The sequence below is a fragment of the Lampris incognitus genome, chromosome 21 (assembly GCF_029633865.1).
Source record: "Lampris incognitus isolate fLamInc1 chromosome 21, fLamInc1.hap2, whole genome shotgun sequence".
Classification (NCBI taxonomy): domain Eukaryota; kingdom Metazoa; phylum Chordata; class Actinopteri; order Lampriformes; family Lampridae; genus Lampris; species Lampris incognitus.
In genome coordinates, this window is record NC_079231.1 from 23,926,190 (window position 1) to 23,943,824 (window position 17,635).

The window sequence follows — 17,635 nt, forward strand, 5'->3', positions numbered from 1 at the left end:
ATTTTCGCCCACAGAACTGCCGCTCACTGGATATTTTCTCTTTTTCGGACCATTCTCTGTAAACCCTAGAGATGGTTGTGCGTGAAAATCCCAGTAGATCAGCTGTTTCTGAAATACTCAGACCAGCCCTTCTGGCACCAACAACCATGCCACGTTCAAAGTCACTTAAATCACCTTTCTTCCCCATTCTGATGCTCGGTTTGAACTGCAGCAGATCGTCTTGACCATGTCTACATGCCGAAATGCATTGAGTTGCTGCCATGTGATTGGCTGATTAGAAATTTGCGTTAACGAGCAGTTGGACAGGTGTGCCTAATAAAGTGGCCGGTGAGTGTATATTATACCAGCACCCAGTGGTGAGAAGAGGAACTACATCACTACGTGTAACGCTGAACGGGAAAAAGAGCTAGGAGTGAGTATTGTGGAAGATGATTGGTTGGGTATTTGGGAAACACAACAATCTGCAACATCTGCGCGCACTTGGGGAGGACATGGTTGGGAGAATTTAGAATTAGAGTCTTCGTTACACCCCAAAGTAAGACCACAACCATGTTGGGGCCAACGTGGGGCTGTAAATGTAGACCATTCCCGTGGGTTTGGGCTTGGTCCTGAAATGGTACAGGTTAGGGGAAACACTATGATCACTGGGCTATGGTGTACCTAGACCACGTGTGGTGCTGCACTTTGGTGATATGACGAGAGGCCTTGAGTCGAGAGAAGGAAGATGTTTGCTGAACGTTTACTGTGCAGCTTGCGAAACGTCTATTACGAAGAGATGGCACAAGGTGGCGCCATCAACACGACATGGCTGAATTCAACTAAATCGTGGGTGAAATTTGAGGTATGTAAGTGTTGTCTCACAGGGTGAGAACCCAAGAGGGACGATGTCGAGGGACATGGGACCGCTGAATACGTCACTGGAACACATGGGTTTTGTGGAGACAAGGCAACCCGGAACCCCCCTCCCTTCTTTTTTGTTTTTTTGTTTGTTTTTTTGTGGTTAGAGTGGGACTCTTGCTTAGGACCCTGTCACCTCAGTGAACGCACCAAGACCCGCACACACCCGCCAGCTGTGCGTATTGCCCCCGTGTTGCCTCAGCTAAGCATGGATGCATCTTCCAACTTGATCTTCTGAACCGGCTCCTTCAAAGCGGTTCATCTTCGGCCGTTACCACGGCAACCCGAAGTCCACCGAGTCTGCTCAACACACCCGATGTTTTCCGGAAAAGCCTTCTACCCATCCGTCCATCACCGCAAGTAGGGCAAAACCGTCTTCCCTGCGTTCTGCATAGGAGAGCTGATGCAAAAGAGCCACCCTGAACTGCCCCCTTTCCCAAACTAATCGCCCCCATTGCGTCCAAATTCATTTCTGATTCCGTAAATCTCCAAATTTTATTCATTCATTCATTATGTCGGCAACAACTTGTTAGTTCAATGCTCACTCACCCATCCAGCCCTTCATTTATTTTCCCATTCGTTTACTCATCCACGTGTAATGTCTGTCACGACCTGCTATAACGGGACATAGCATGTATGTAGTATGTCTGTAGCCTCATGTACAAGGCCGCTAGTCGTTGCTGAGCATCTCTTTTCCATCTGGCCGGTGACGCAATCACTGTCCTTACGTGTGTCGTGTGTTTGTTTGGGACAGGAGAAGAGACCCCTGGAGTGAGAGTCCCCAACTTTCCCATCTGCCGCTGATTTATTGGGGTTCTCTTATTTTCTTTCCTCTGGAAAGTGGCGCCCCAATGTTCAACCAGTGCAAAATTTCAATTTCAGTGCAGTTAGGCTGCAGAACGCGTGTTAAGATGATGGGTGCCTCGAATGTGGACCCGGATGCTTTCATGAGATGCAGCCAACACATATGCAAGCATAAACACCCAAAACTGTGATGCATAAGAACTATTGTATTTGATTATTAATATGGGCCGGGTCTATGCATGACTTAAAGCTGCTTACAATATGGTTACACTCAAGAAAACAGATTAAGATATTTACATACGTACGCCGTAAGCCTGTTAAGTGCATGAAATGTGTGTACGCCGTCATACTCCACAGTACTGCTCTGCAGAGAGGACGACAATACGCCATCACAAATTCACTCTGCGAGTCATAGCCTTGTAAAATAATGGCATCAGAGATTCTCACAGAACTCCCTCTCCTCGCAGAGAGCCTCATAACTAACTCCCGAGTCCTACTCTGATGTAGAAATATTTTCATTTGTGGTCATACTTTTAGAGGATTCCTTTGGGTAATGCCGATATATTCTATAATTACAGGCCCCGACCAAGACGGCAGGAGGAGAGATTTCAGACAGGAAGGGAAAAGAGAGCAAGAAGGGGAGGGGGTAAGAGAAGAAAAGAGAACACCAGTGAGTGGAGACAGAGAGGGGGAAATAAGTAGGAGTACTGCAGCATGCTAAACGTCCTGCTAAAAACTTTGACCAAAAGAAAAACATCCTTTTGCAAGGCATCCCAATACGAGGGGAGTACAGACCATAAACCCTTTTACCCGGCCTCAGCTGGAGTTTTGGGGAGTCTTTGGACATTGAACTATACTGCCCTCCGCCCACAGATAGATATGAGGGAGGTATCCCAAACATGGCTTTGCAAGTAAATACCAGCCAGTGACTTAGGCGGCGCACGTGAAAAGAAGTCCATTCAGCCATAGCATAAAGGGTCCAATGGCTACAATGGCGAGTCAAGACTGAAACTCAATGAACCCTGATAAACCATGTCTAATGGCTGCAGACACTAAACTGATGCATTCATACACAAATGGCGATCATCGAGTCCAGGAATGTGGCAGCGGTCAGGGCTTAGCTGGCATGAAAAGAAAGTCGGTGTTAAATTCTGATACACAACCTCACATTCAGTCTTAGCTTCATAGCAAGTCTGTCAATGTGTGGCTTAAAGGGCAATTATTAATTAAAATGCACAAATATCTGAAAACAAAAAGTAACCCCAATATGCTGTCTTTGGAGAGTTACAATTAGTGTCATACTGACGTCAGCATTTAAAATGTTTTGCTCAAACACCTGAGACTGAACCATGTCACGTGCCACATTCAGACGTTCAAAGGCCTCATTAAGCATAGATGCTGGATAGATGACTATCATTTACATGACGGTGAACATAAGCGTTTGTTAAATTTTGACCAAGATGGGTGCCCGGGTAGCGTGGCGGTCTATTCCGCTGCCTACCAACACGGGGATCGCTGGTTCGAATCCCCGTGTTACCTCCTGCTTGGTCGGGCGTCCCTACAGACAAAATCGGCCTTGTCTGCGGGTGGGAAGCCTGATGTGGGTATGTGACCTGGTCACTGCACTAGCGCCTCCTCTGGTCGGTCGGGGCGCCTGTTCAGAGGGGAGGGAGGACTGGGTGGAATAGCGTGGTCCTCCCACGCGCTACTTCCCCCTGGCGAAACTCCTCACTGTTAGGTGAAAAGAAACTGCTGGCGACTCCACATGTATGGGAGGAGGCATGTGGTAGTCTGCAGCCCTCCCCGGATTGGCAGAGAGGGTGGAGCAGTGACTGGGACGACTCGGAAGAGTGTGGTAATTGGACAGGTACAATTGGGGAGAAAAAGGGGGGGGGGTCCAAAAAAAAAGTATTTATTTTGACCAAGACCATTAATATAGTAAATAATGACTTAAAGTGGGCCCAGTACAGAACCCTGAGGTCTTTGGAGCCACTGAGCGACTTGAGTACGGGGGAAAAACAGACCTGCCTGAAAGAAAGTTATCAAACCAGCCAAAAGTTTGTTCTATTTAATCAAAACCAAGCATCTTTTACCTTTTTAAGGAGTGGTCGATGATATCAAATGCCTTGGATAAATCAATATAAAGAACTGGAGCACAGTGTCCATGGTCTAGAGACTCAGTAAAATAATTTTGCACCTTCTAAGCTACAGCAGTTGCACTGCGCTCAGCCTGACTGATAACCTGTTTGCTCATTGGGGTTTGCAGAATATCAGTGAAGACTGTCAGTTTAGAAATAAGCCTACATTGTGAAAAAGTGAAGGCTCCCCCTCCTTCAAACAGTGGCAGAGCTAAGGTAGTTTTCAAAATAGAGGGCATTTTCTTTCAAATGAAAGCGAGATAAACAAACGTTGAGCAGCTGACCTTGAAAAGTTATCAAGACCTTCAGGTTTATCAGGGTCAAGACATTTCGAGCTGTACGTGTTCCTCTGCAGCAGTAAATTAAATAAGTTTCAACCCATTTGACGGAATCCAGAGTGGTAGAATGAGTAACATCAAAGAGAGGGCTTAAGGCAACAAAGTGCTCATTAAAGCAGTCTAAAAAATTAAAATGTTCAGTAAGAGATCAAACCATTCATAACGCTCGAGTGGCAGCTTTGTTTCCTTGGACTTGGCATATAAAGAGTTTCTTGCCTTCCAGAATTTGTTGGACACTTCAAGTTGTTTGCTGTTTGGTTGTTGTTTGTTGTTAGGACAGCAGTTTGGCATTTTGTATTGACAAAGTGCATCCACCAAACTACTTGAAGCAGAAATTACAGGGTTGGGTGTTGACTGCAGGCATGTCATTCTGGCTGTCCAGTGAACGGACATACGTCTATAATGATGTTTTTTGAAGAAAGAAAACAACCTCAGGAAAGCTTAACAGTGCGTCCCAGAATCCTGATCTCCTGTTCCTGCTAAATAAGGCATGCATAACTAACATCTACCTCACATCTGTCTAACTTCCTAGTGGTGGCTCAGCGGCTGCCTGGCAACTACAGGACACCAGAAAGATGTTGCCAGAAGGGAGAGAAAAGTGATCTGCGTCTGTGTTTGTATCTACACATCTTTATGTGCATTTGCTGATGGGCTCAACTTAGTGGGAAATACACCCTGGCGTCTTTAACACGCATATTCATTTGTTTTTCTTTTTCCTCTTTTTTTGGGGGGAGGGGGGGTCACCCCTTTTTCCCCCCCGATTGTATCCTGCCAATCACCCCACTCTTCCAAGCCGTTCCGGTCTCTGCTCCACCCCCTCTGCCGATCCGGGGAGGGCTGCAGACTACCACATGCCTCCTCCCATACATGGGGAGTCACCAGCCGCTTCTTTTCACCTGACAGTGAGGAGTTTCACCAGGGGGACGACGTAGCGCGTGGGAGGATCACGCTATTCCCCCCAGTTCCCCCGTGAACAGGCGTCCCGACCGACCAGAGGAGGCGCTAGTTCAGTGACCAGGACACATACCCACATCCGGCTTCCCACCCTACAGACACGGCCAATTGTGTCTGTAGGGACGCCCGACCAAGCCGGAAGTAACATGGGGATTCGAACCCCGTGTTTGTAGGCAACGGAATAGACCGCTACGTCAGCCGGTATTTTCGTGTGTGTGTGTGTGTGTGTGTGTGTGTGTGTGTGTGTGTGTGTGTGTGTGTGTGTGTGTGTGTGTGTGTGTGTGTGTGTGTGTGTTTTGCAAAATTTATAATCCAAATATGTATGGGACAATATTTATAATGCAAAGAAACAAAGAAACACACCATGACTTAGCAAACACCACATCTAGACCTAAATGCCAACAAGTTCATGTGAACAATAGCAGGCAGGAAGTGAAGCCCAGCACACGGTTCCAATAGGGATGCTCGCCTCAGAGAACGTGGATTCCAGTCGGATCGGGCTTTCCTTATTCATAACTACTTGTTGGCTCGCGCTTCATGCGGGGAGCCAGTGTGGAGGAAGGAGCGAAGGAGGTCTCTTATTCACAACCCTCGTGTCCCATACACCGCGCGTCCTCCGGAGTGTTGTTTAATTTTAACACTCCGTCAGACCCGAACCGAACTGACAGGAAAGGAGAGACAACGGGTTCAGTTAATGGTTGCTCCTGTGTCCCACGCACCGCACGAGCCCAGGAGTGCTCCTTCATTCTACCCCCCCCCCCCCAATAGTTGCCAGACAATGGCTTCCCACCAGCCTGATTCAGAGGCTGTCATTCAGTCAAGTCAGTAAAATGGCTGTCTACCCTGTCCGAGTCGAACCTCCAAACAACACAACACAACACAACACTAACCAAAACATGAACGCAACATCACTAAAACAAGAACATTGTATCGAATTCGGGGGACAACGCAACCACAGGAACTGCCGCGGCCGGGACGCGAACCCGTATCGCCCGCACAGCAGGAGGCATCGCTAACCGCTAGACTAAAGGGTCGGGCCCGCGAGCCAGCGGCCAGCGTGTCTTGTTAACCATGCACGTTACAATATGAACACGAACGTTCACAGCCCCAGAATCCCTTGCGCCCCCCCAGCGCGTAGCCGTCGGTCCAGCGACCTGGTCCTCGGGTCGCTACAATACCCAGACAAAGCCTTTACTGACAACCTAAGGGTCGCCATGAATGCTAAAGTAGACATGCCACTGGACTGCTTCTTCCGCTATCATAACAAATCGTCACCAAAACTCCACATTGGCGGAGCTCATGGTTAGAAGTTCAGCGCACCCTCCCCCCGCCACGATATCCCGTCAGCACGCCTAGATACTCATGCCGTCATTACCGACCAACAACCTACGAACAATGTATAGTCTATGCAGCACGTGTTTTATTGGCGGCACGGTGGCCCAGCGGTTAGCGCTAGAAGGTCCTGGGTTCGAACCCCGGGGTTGTCCAACCTTGGGGGTCCCCGGTCGTCCTCTGTGCAGAGTTTGCATGTTCTCCCTGTGTCTGCGATGGGTTTTCTCCCGGCGCTCCAGTTTCCCCCACCATCAAAAAGACATGCATGTTAGGGTTTATACTCTTGTCTGTGCCCCTGAGCAAGGCATGGCAAGACGAACTGGAGTTACTTCCCGGGCGCTGCATGGCGGCTGCCCACTGCTCCTAGCTACACAGCTAAGATGGGTTAAATGCAGAGAGTAATTTCCCCACGGGGATCAATAAAGCATCCTTCTCAGTGTTTTGCAAAATCAAGCTAGTTAACCAGTCACTTTTGTTCGTGACACAGTTTGCTTGACTTATGGGGTGGGGAAGTTTTTGGTGCTGATGTTAGCTTCAGCTAGCGAAGGCTGCCCTTTGTATACTGCTGATGCTGACTGGATTGTTCACTCGTGACGTATAAACCACTGGCGGCTGTTTGGAGTGGAATGGGTTTTTTTTTCATGGCGGGCTTTTCAACATGAAAACTGAACGAGAGGGGGCACTCAGGTGGTACAGCAGACTAATAAACTAGCGTCAATGGTTCAAGCCCCATGTTGGGCATCGCAGGAACCATCGGCTGTGTTCCTTGGTGGAGCCGGTAGGGCGTAATGCCTCCCACCATTGCAAGTGGGGACTCTTAGAAGTGGTGGGGTGCTTGTACAGCTGGAGCTGGATGGGGGGGGGGGGATAGCATGCATTACATTCTTCTCGGGTAGTGTTCCTGACGTCACAGGTATAGCTGGACATGTGACCATTACAGGAGATGTCCAATGGTGGGACATCAGGAGAGTCGGAAAACGAACATGCAGCATTGGGAGAGAACTGGATAAAAGTGAATGTTGGTTAGAGGTTGTTTTTATTTACGTTGCTCAACTAAAATACAACACACTTTTTAGCTCCATGTTACTCCTATTGTGTTTTGATTCAGTTCAGCAGTAGTGTGACATTTGTTAAGAGGCTGTCAGGCCAAATTGTGTCCGGGCTGCCAAAATGTGTCCGGGTGACGTCATCGCAATGCAATCGTGACAACCTTCTCGGTTCATGAAAAGTCCGGTTGTTTAAAATAACATTTTGTGAACCTTTTTTGGTTTGCTAGCTACCTAGCTAGCTTGTCATTGATGTCCAAAAACATATAATAGCAAATAATGGACGTTTCATTTTAATGGAAAATAGTTTTATAGAACACCTTTATTGAAAATCTCGTCCACACGACACAACGTTAGCTAGCTATTTTACTAGCTAGCTAACAAGGTGATCAACCAGTAGATGAACTTTCGCCTAAACTTATGTTTTGTTTTGTGCTTTTCGAAAACTATACCCCAGTATTAGCAATTGCAAGTCCAATTTAAAAGGTGACCCTGCGCATGTACTGTACGATGTAGCTATAAAGAGTACACTATTAAACCTGCAATATTATCCCTCTGCGAACGACAGCGAGAGAGGAATGTCAGGAATGCGAGCCGTCACGACTACATTGCGATGACGTCACCCGAACACATTTTGGCAGCCCGGACACAATATGGCCTGGCAAGGCCTTGAGTCCTTCTGACTTCCCCCGTTTTAGTGAATCTGATTCGTCAGCCACTGGAAGGAACACACACACACACACACACACACACACACACACACACACACACACACACACACACACACACACACACACACACACACACACACACACACACACACACACCTCTAATTGTGGGCATTAGAAGATTGAATGTGTTAGATGCAAAGATGCAAAGGCCAACCATGGTCCAGTTATAGTCGTCCAAACACACAAGAGCTGGTGCACAGGCCTTTATCACTTTATCAGGTCTTTATCTATGTATGTGTTACACTAAAGGTGTCATCTTCCATGTGTGTTTGGCATCACAGGGCAGACAGTCTTATGTCACCTGCTGACAGTGTGGCTAATTAGTCTTTGTACTGGATATTATTTGGTCAACACGGACACTCTGTCAGTAAGTTTGGTCCACGGTTCATAATGAATGAGTCACACTAGCTAGGAATTCATATCAACACACACTTTGAATACAAATAGTCAGCAGTCTTCTCCAGATCACACCAACCAGCGCTGTGCGTCAACGCCCCGCCGCTGGTTAAGAAGGCCCAGTAGAGACTCTGCTCCCTGAGGATCCTCAGGAGGAGCCACCTTACCACCTCACTGCTTGTGTCCTTCTACCACTGCTCCATAGAGAGCATACTGACCTACTGCATCTGTGTCTGGCTTGCCAGCTGCACAGCAGCAGAGAGGACAGACAGCGCTCCAGAGGGTCATCACCACCGCCCAGAAGATCATGGGATGCCCACTCCCCTCCCTGGAAGACCTGCACAGCTCCCGCAGCCTCAAAAACAGCCCATGGCATCCTCAAGGACCCATCCCACCCAGGACACCGTCTGTTTGAACTGCCGCTCTCGGGCAGACGTTACAGGACAATAGAGCTGGGACAGACAGACTAAAGAACAGCTTCTGTCCCCGAGCCAGAAATGCTGCCAAGTCTTGATTCCTGACTTTCTGTGCAGTATGTTGGTGTCCAGTAGAATGTAGAAGTGAATGTGTGTCTTTTATGTTTTTAATTCTTTTTATACTGATCTTTGCACTGATAAGAACGGCACTTTCACATTTCGTTGTACTTGTACAATGACAAATAAAGCTCTATTCTATTCTATTCAAGCCACGGAAATACCACGTGTCATGACCACCATTTAATCTTCATTTGCCTAGCGTATACGTGACTCTGGACACGCCACTGCCCCCTACTGACATGCCTGGCACAGGCCACAACCTTAACGCTTCACAGTTTTAATCTCTGTCCCATACTACGTCAATACATGTCCCATACTACATCAATACATGTGCCATACTACATCAATACATGTGCCATACTACATCAATACATGCGCCATACTACATCAATACATGCGCCATACTACATCAATACATGTGCCATACTACATCAGTACATGTCCCATACTACATCAATACATGTCCCATACTACATCAATACATGTGCCATGCTACATCAATACATGTGCCATACTACATCAGTACATGTCCCATACTACATCAATACATGTCCCATACTACATCAATACATGTGCCATACTACATCAGTACATGTCCCATACTACATCAGTACATGTCCCATACTACATCAATACATGTCCCATACTACATCAATACATGTGCCATACTACATCAATACATGTGCCATACTACATCAGTACATGTCCCATACTACATCAATACATGTCCCATACTACATCAATACATGTGCCATACTACATCAGTACATGTCCCATACTACATCAATACATGTCCCATACTACATCAATACATGTCCCATACTACATCAATACATGTGCCATACTACATCAATACATGTCCCATACTACATCAATACATGTGCCATACTACATCAGTACATGTGCCATACTACATCAGTACATGTGCCATACTACATCAATACATGTCCCATACTACATCAATACATGTGCCATACTACATCAGTACATGTGCCATACTACATCAGTACATGTGCCATACTACATCAATACATGTCCCATACTACATCAATACATGTGCCATACTACATCGGTACATGTGCCATACTACATCAATACATGTCCCATACTACATAAACACATGTGCCATACTACATCAATACATGTCCCATACTACATCAATATATGTCCCATACTACATCAATACATGTGCCATACTACATCAATATATGTCCCATACTACATCAATACATGTCCCATACTACATCAATACATGTCCCATACTACATCAATATATGTGCCATACTAGTACATCAATACATGTCCCATACTACATCAATATATGTCCCATACTACATCAATACATGTCCCATACTACATCAATAGATGTGCCATACTACATCAATACATGTCCCATACTACATCAATATATGTCCCATACTACATCAATATATGTCCCATACTACATCAATATATGTCCCATACTACATCAACACATGTCCCATACTACATCAACACATGTGCCATACTACATCAACATATGTCCCATACTACATCAATATATGTCCCATACTACATCAATATATGTCCCATACTACATCAACACATGTCCCATACTACATCAACACATGTGCCATACTACATCAATACATGTCCCATACTACATCAATACATTTCCCATACTACATCAATACATGTCCCATACTACATCAATACATGTCCCATACTACATCAATACATGTGCCATACTACATCAATACATGCCCCATACTACATCAATACATGTCCCATACTACATCAATATATGTCCCATACTACATCAATACATGTCCCATACTACATCAATAGATGTGCCATACTACATCAACATATGTCCCATACTACATCAATATATGTCCCATACTACATCAACACATGTCCCATACTACATCAACACATGTGCCATACTACATCAATATATGTCCCATACTACATCAATATATGTCCCATACTACATCAATACATGTGCCATACTACATCAATATATGTCCCATACTACATCAATATATGTCCCATACTACATCAACACATGTGCCATACTACATCAACACATGTGCCATACTACATCAATATATGTCCCATACTACATCAATATATGTCCCATACTACATCAATACATGTCCCATACTACATCAACACATGTCCCATACTACATCAACACATGTGCCATACTACATCAATATATGTCCCATACTACATCAATATATGTCCCATACTACATCAATATATGTCCCATACTACATCAACACATGTCCCATACTACATCAACACATGTGCCATACTACATCAATATATGTCCCATACTACATCAATATATGTCCCATACTACATCAATACATGTGCCATACTACATCAACACATGTCCCATACTACATCAACACATGTCCCATACTACATCAACACATGTCCCATACTACATCAATGCATGTCCCATACTACATCAATATATGTCCCATACTACATCAATACATGTCCCATACTACATCAATGCATGTCCCATACTACATCAATATATGTCCCATACTACATCAATACATGTCCCATACTACATCAATATATGTCCCATACTACATCAACACATGTCCCATACTACATCAACATATGTCCCATACTACATCAATACATGTCCCATACTACATCAATATATGTCCCATACTACATCAACACATCTCCCATACTACATCAACATATGTCCCATACTACATCAATATATGTCCCATACTACATCAATATATGTCCCATACTACATCAACACATGTCCCATACTACATCAATACATGTCCCATACTACATCAATATATGTCCCATACTACATCAACACATGTCCCATACTACATCAACACATGTCCCATACTACATCAACACATGTCCCATACTACATCAATACATGTCCCATACTACATCAATATATGTCCCATACTACATCAACACATGTCCCATACTACATCAATACATGTCCCATACTACATCAATAGATGCCCCATACTACATCAGTATATAATTATTGAATCATACATCTTATCTTCTTGTGATATTGGCCTCTCATATACTGCCCACATTCTTTCTTTCTTTCTTTCTTTTTTGATTTCCCCCCTTTTTTCTCCCCCATTGTACTTGGGAATCACCCCACTCTTCCGAGCCGTCCCGGTCGCTGCTCCACGCCCTCTGCCAATCCGGGGAGGGCTGTAGCGCGTGGGAGGATCACGCAATTCCCCCCCCAGTTCCCCCTCCCCCCTGAACAGGCGCCCCGACTGACCGACCAGAGGAGGCGCTAGTGCAGCGACCAGGACACATACCCACATCCGGCTTCCCACCCGCAGACACGGCCGATTGTGCCTGTGGGGACGCCCGACCAAGCCGGACCTAAAACGGGGATTCGAACCGGCGATCCCCGCGTTGGTTAGCAACAGGTTAGCCCGCCACGCTACCCAGGCGCCCTGTAGCCAACATTCTGAAGATAAAATCAAAGAAAGAAAAAAAGACAGACACCAAAACCTTAGCTCGGCTAGTAGGCGTGACCTTTACCCTCAGTAATGTGCTGCACTAGTTCCTAGACCAGCCCTTTGTCTTTGACATGACCGGGCCCCGGTTCTGCTGTTGGTACAGCTGCACCATCTACACTCACTCTGCAGCCCTGCTGCCCCTGACAACAGCAACGCTCCTTTATCTGACAAACACCATCAACAAGACACGCGTGTTAGGCTTAATACCCCTGCCTGTGCCCCTGAGCAAGGCAGTGGAAAGAAGACCCGGAGTTGGTCCCCGGGCGCTGCTGCAGCAGCAGCTCCTGTACAGTAGGATGGGGTAGATGCAGAAGACACCTTCTTGTTTCTTGTTTCTCCGCTGTTGTCTGGTTATCATATCATTCGGTTTGTCCAGCAGCGCGTCTGTCTCAGCCACGCCAGCCTCAGAATCAACCCATATATGACCCCCCCTCCCCTCCCCTCCCCCTCCCCCTCCCCCCGACAGAACCTACACCGCTGCACCGCATACATGCTACGTATCTGCACATGATGCAGCAGCAAACTCCGCTCCCATCCCGAAGTTCCGGGAGTATCTCCAGCGCCGCTTTACAAGACATGCTAGTTCCTTTAGCTGATACCGCGTTTATAACGCCTTATACATCAGCAATTACATGTTATGACACATTGGTGAGGACTTTTTTGGGGGGTTGCCACGTTAGGAGCCCACGTTTTATCAACACTACAGGGTCTCCATAGACATTCCGTTGGAAACCACGTGACCAATGAAGCCCTCCGACGCACACTGCCGTGCAGCGCATGCGCAAACAGTAGAGTTTCCTGCAGCAGTGACAGCGGCTACACACAGCTTGGTTGAGCTCACAGTTAAGGTTTCAGCTAGGGACGTCCGGGTGGCGCGGCGGTCTATTCCGTTGCCTAACAACACGGGGGTCGCCGGTTCGAATCCCCGTGTTACCTCCGGCTTGGCCGGGCGTCCCTACAGACACAATGGGCCGTGTCTGCGGGTGGGAAGCCGGATGTGGGTATGTGTCGTGGTCGCTGCACTAGCGCCTCCTCTGGTCGGTCGGGGCGCAAGTTCGGGGGACTGGGTGGAATAGCATGATCCTCCCACGCGCTACGACCCCCTGGTGAAACTCCTCACTGTCAGGTGAAAAGAAGCGGCTGGTGACTCCACATGGCTCTCTGCTCCACCCCCTGGAGCAGAGACCGGGACGGCTCGGAGGAGTGGGGAAATTGGCCAAGTACGATGGGGAAGAAAAACAGTGGGTGGGTGTGTAGGTGGGGGGGGGGTTCATCTAAAGAGGTTAGTCTATCTTCGTATCATGATGTGGTTCCTGGAACCAGTCTGTGGAGACTCTCCCCACGTGGGCTCCTGACCCGGCACCCCCAAAACATTTCTTTTATTAACACCCTATTATAAGATCTTATTACTGATTTTACCATGCATTGACATATATGGGTTATTAATGTTGGTAAAGTGAGTAGTTACCGCTTATGAACCCTTTATAACGTGTGCCTTGTTACAAAGAGCTGCCACACTTCCTGACTCCGTTGGTGAAACTCTGCAGACGTGAAAACCCTCCTGTCAGGGTTTACGTGGCACAGCCGGGTGCATTAACAAGCTCTGAGAAACCACTTTAAGGTCTTTTCCAGCTCTGGGCAGGCGGAGGGAGTCCGGGGGCCAAACCATTCCTGTGCACTCGAAGCACCCTGGGGGGGGGGGGGGGGGGGGGAGAACTGGCATTCCTGTCTTTTTCCCCCCTTAATGACCAAAACCTTCTGCTTTGTAAGTAACGTGACAGCCCTGTGCAGCCGAGCGCCAAAAGAAGCTCCGCACTGAGCAGGCGAAACGGGCCGGAAATTGAACCCGAGTCCGAACGGATCCCTCTCGGGGTGAATGAAAAGCCCACTTGTTACGTGGCAACGAGCGGCGGCAGCCTCGTTCTGCCTCAGCAGCCTCTCAAACTCCCACACAGACACACAAACCGTCGTCAGACGCGTGGCGATGAAAGATTTTTCCTTTTTTGTTGCAACAAAGTAACCTCACCAATAAACTCCACCTTTCCCTGCACACACAACACCATCAAAGGGAGGAGTACAACGGAGACAACTGTTGTGTTTTCTCCAAAATCCCGAGTTAAAGCAACAAAGCAACAATTTAGATGTCTTACACAACTGATGTCTAATTTATGAAACAAAGTGCTGTCGTGCAAATAGGTGATGTCAAGAAAACTGCAGTAAACATCATAAAACAAACAAACAAACAAACAAACAAAACTCACTGCTTTGTCAGCTTAAGCCCTTTAAATCCTCAGACACACTCAGCTGAAAGCACAACATCCTGCAGGAGGTTGTTAAAAAGGGATGTAGTTTGCTGTTTGTGTTTGTTTGTTTGTTTCCAGTAGCACACAAATACACAGTGTCACTGAAAACACAACAGTGGAAGTAACTTCTGCAAACTAAATACAATGCAAAACACTGTGAAACCAAAAGCGGTGACTGTTGTGAGTAAATGAGAAGAAAACGTACTTATCTGCAGCAGTGGTTTGGGCTTTGAGTTGGAGGAGCAGCAAGTCTCTTGGGAAATTCAACTTTTTTGGTTGAAGGAATTTGAGGGTGAAATTCTCTCTCTCTCTCTCTCTCTCTCTCTCTCTCTCTCTCTCTCTCTCTCTCTCTCTCTCTCTCTCTCTCTCTCTCTCTCTCCCTCTCGCTCTCTCTCCCTCCCTGGCCCTCTAGGTCTCTCTTTCGCACCCCTGCTTTAGCCCCTGCCTTTGTCTCCCAAACCAGTTCATTCTGGTTGCATTAGGCCCCCATTCACCCACTCCCATACAAACACACACTTAAACTATGTGCCCCCCTGTCTCTCTCCCTCTCTCACATGAGGATTCTCTCTCTGCAGCGCGCGCGCACACACACGCACACACACGCACACACACACACACACACACACACACACACACACACACACACACACTCTGAATCATGTCCCGACATTGAGAAATTCGGCTAAATGTGTCCTCTGTCAACAAGATTCAGCATCCTGGGTGAAAATGGTGATCAAGCACAACTGCCGTTACCATCAACCTGTTTGTTTTATTCTCATATTTATAATTCGATCATTGTTGGTCTGTTGTCCCCCCCCCCTTTTCCCTCCCCAATGGGCTCTGTGCATAACTGTAGGCCACTGACTTCCGGTTTCTACTGCAGCGGACATACCAGTTTCCTGTTTGTTGGCGTGTGCTGTTGACAATGGCATGTTTTTCGGGGTGCCTGCAAGATTCACCATGTATAAACGTTAACCACGTCGTTAACCACGTGCACACAACTGTCGACACGCGTTCACCTGCACCTACCAGCACACGGGTGAGAAGTTTCAAGTTACGTCCGCAATTCCGTCCGTCCATCCGTCCGCTCATCCTCGTTATTGTGGACAGTTGTGTGCATGTGGTTGACACTTATCCATGGTAAATCTTGCAGGCATCGCGAAAAATATGCCACTGTCAACAGCACACGCAAACAAACAGGAAACTGGTATAGCCGCTGCGGTAGAAACCGGAAGTCAGTGGGCTACAGCTATGCACAGAGCCGACTGTACTTAGCCAATCACCCCACTCTTCCGATCCGGGGAGGGCTGCAGACTACCACATGCCTCCTCCGATACATGTGGAGTCACCAACTGCTTCTTTTCACCTGACAGTGAGGAGTTTCACCAGGGGGACGTAGCGCGTGGGAGGATCACTCTATTCCCCCTCAGTTCTCAGTGCCCCCCCCCACCCCGTACAGGCCCCAGACTGACCAGAGGAGGGCGCTACTTCAGCGAACAGGGCACGTACCCGTATCCGGCTCCCCACCCGCAGACACGGCCAGTTGTGTCTGTAGGGACGCCCGATCAAGCCGGAGGTAACACGGGGATTCGAACTAGCGATCCCCGTGTTGGTAGGCAAAGGCGTTGTGGATATACTCTGTATGAATAAAGTGGCGACACAGCGCTCCGCGACTGTGAGGCAGAAGCCACGTTTTCTGCTCCCTTCGTTGAAACAGGTCGCAATCGTGGCACCACCTCGTTTACGCATGCAGCACATCGATACCAACGAAACCGGGCGATAAAGCGCGCTTTGTCCGATGGCTGTTCCCGCCAAAATCCGTTATCCGAGGGCTTGTTGTGGTCTTTGTTGTTTCTTTGATCCTACACGCGGAAGTCTGACAGCACCTCGCATCTTACCGAACCTAATCATCTCCCTGCTTTCATCTCACAATCTGTGGGAAGACATGGATCAATACGAGCAGAGCCAGAACATTTTCAAAACACGCTGAAGATTTGCTGCTTAGCACTTTTTTAATTTATTTATTTTTTTGCATTTTCTCCCTTTCATCCTAATCTAGCATCCTAATCTAGCATCCTAATCTAGCATCCCAATCTTGCATCCTAATCTAGCATCCTAATCTAGCATCCTAATCTAGCATGGTGAATTCCTTGTTCTACTGCACCCGTTCAACATTTCACCACTTGTAGGGGTTGCTACTCCCATGTGTTGCCTCAGGGAGGCATTGTCAACTTCTGCACCACCGGAAGCAGCTGCAGTCGCTGGGACACGTTAGTATACGAGTCCATTGCATCACCCAGGAACCCCGTTTAACAGTGCTTTCTTGTTTAACCAACCCGACCCTCCTGGCTACTGAACACCCCTGAAGCTATTGAATTACAATCTATATATGCAAACTCGTGCTCTTGAAGCTATGACCACTGGGTGTCTACTGGGTGTCCTGGAGAACCAAGAAATGTGTAGACTGGTATTCCTAATATGGAGGTTAGGTTATTAAATTATATATTTACCTACTGAGATGTCATATTTTTGGCGTGATTTTTGGCCACATTTTGAGTTTACATGAGTCGAGAAGTTTTGGGGCATGTGTTCTACAGCTAAAAGTTACCCAGTCCGGTTAGAGACTGTTGACTGACCAC

General features: G+C 47.1%; 1 protein-coding gene across 1 annotated transcript in view; it reads right to left on the bottom strand.

The window, feature by feature from the left end:
- The window catches only part of mdka (midkine a), a 60,998-nt gene extending 45,726 nt beyond the window's left edge, over positions 1-15,272 (bottom strand). Inside the window, exon 1 of the mRNA XM_056301385.1 lies at positions 15,202-15,272. The gene's annotated coding sequence lies outside the window, so the exon portion shown is untranslated. The remainder of the gene's footprint in view (positions 1-15,201) is intronic.
- Positions 15,273-17,635: the final 2,363 nt, after the last annotated feature.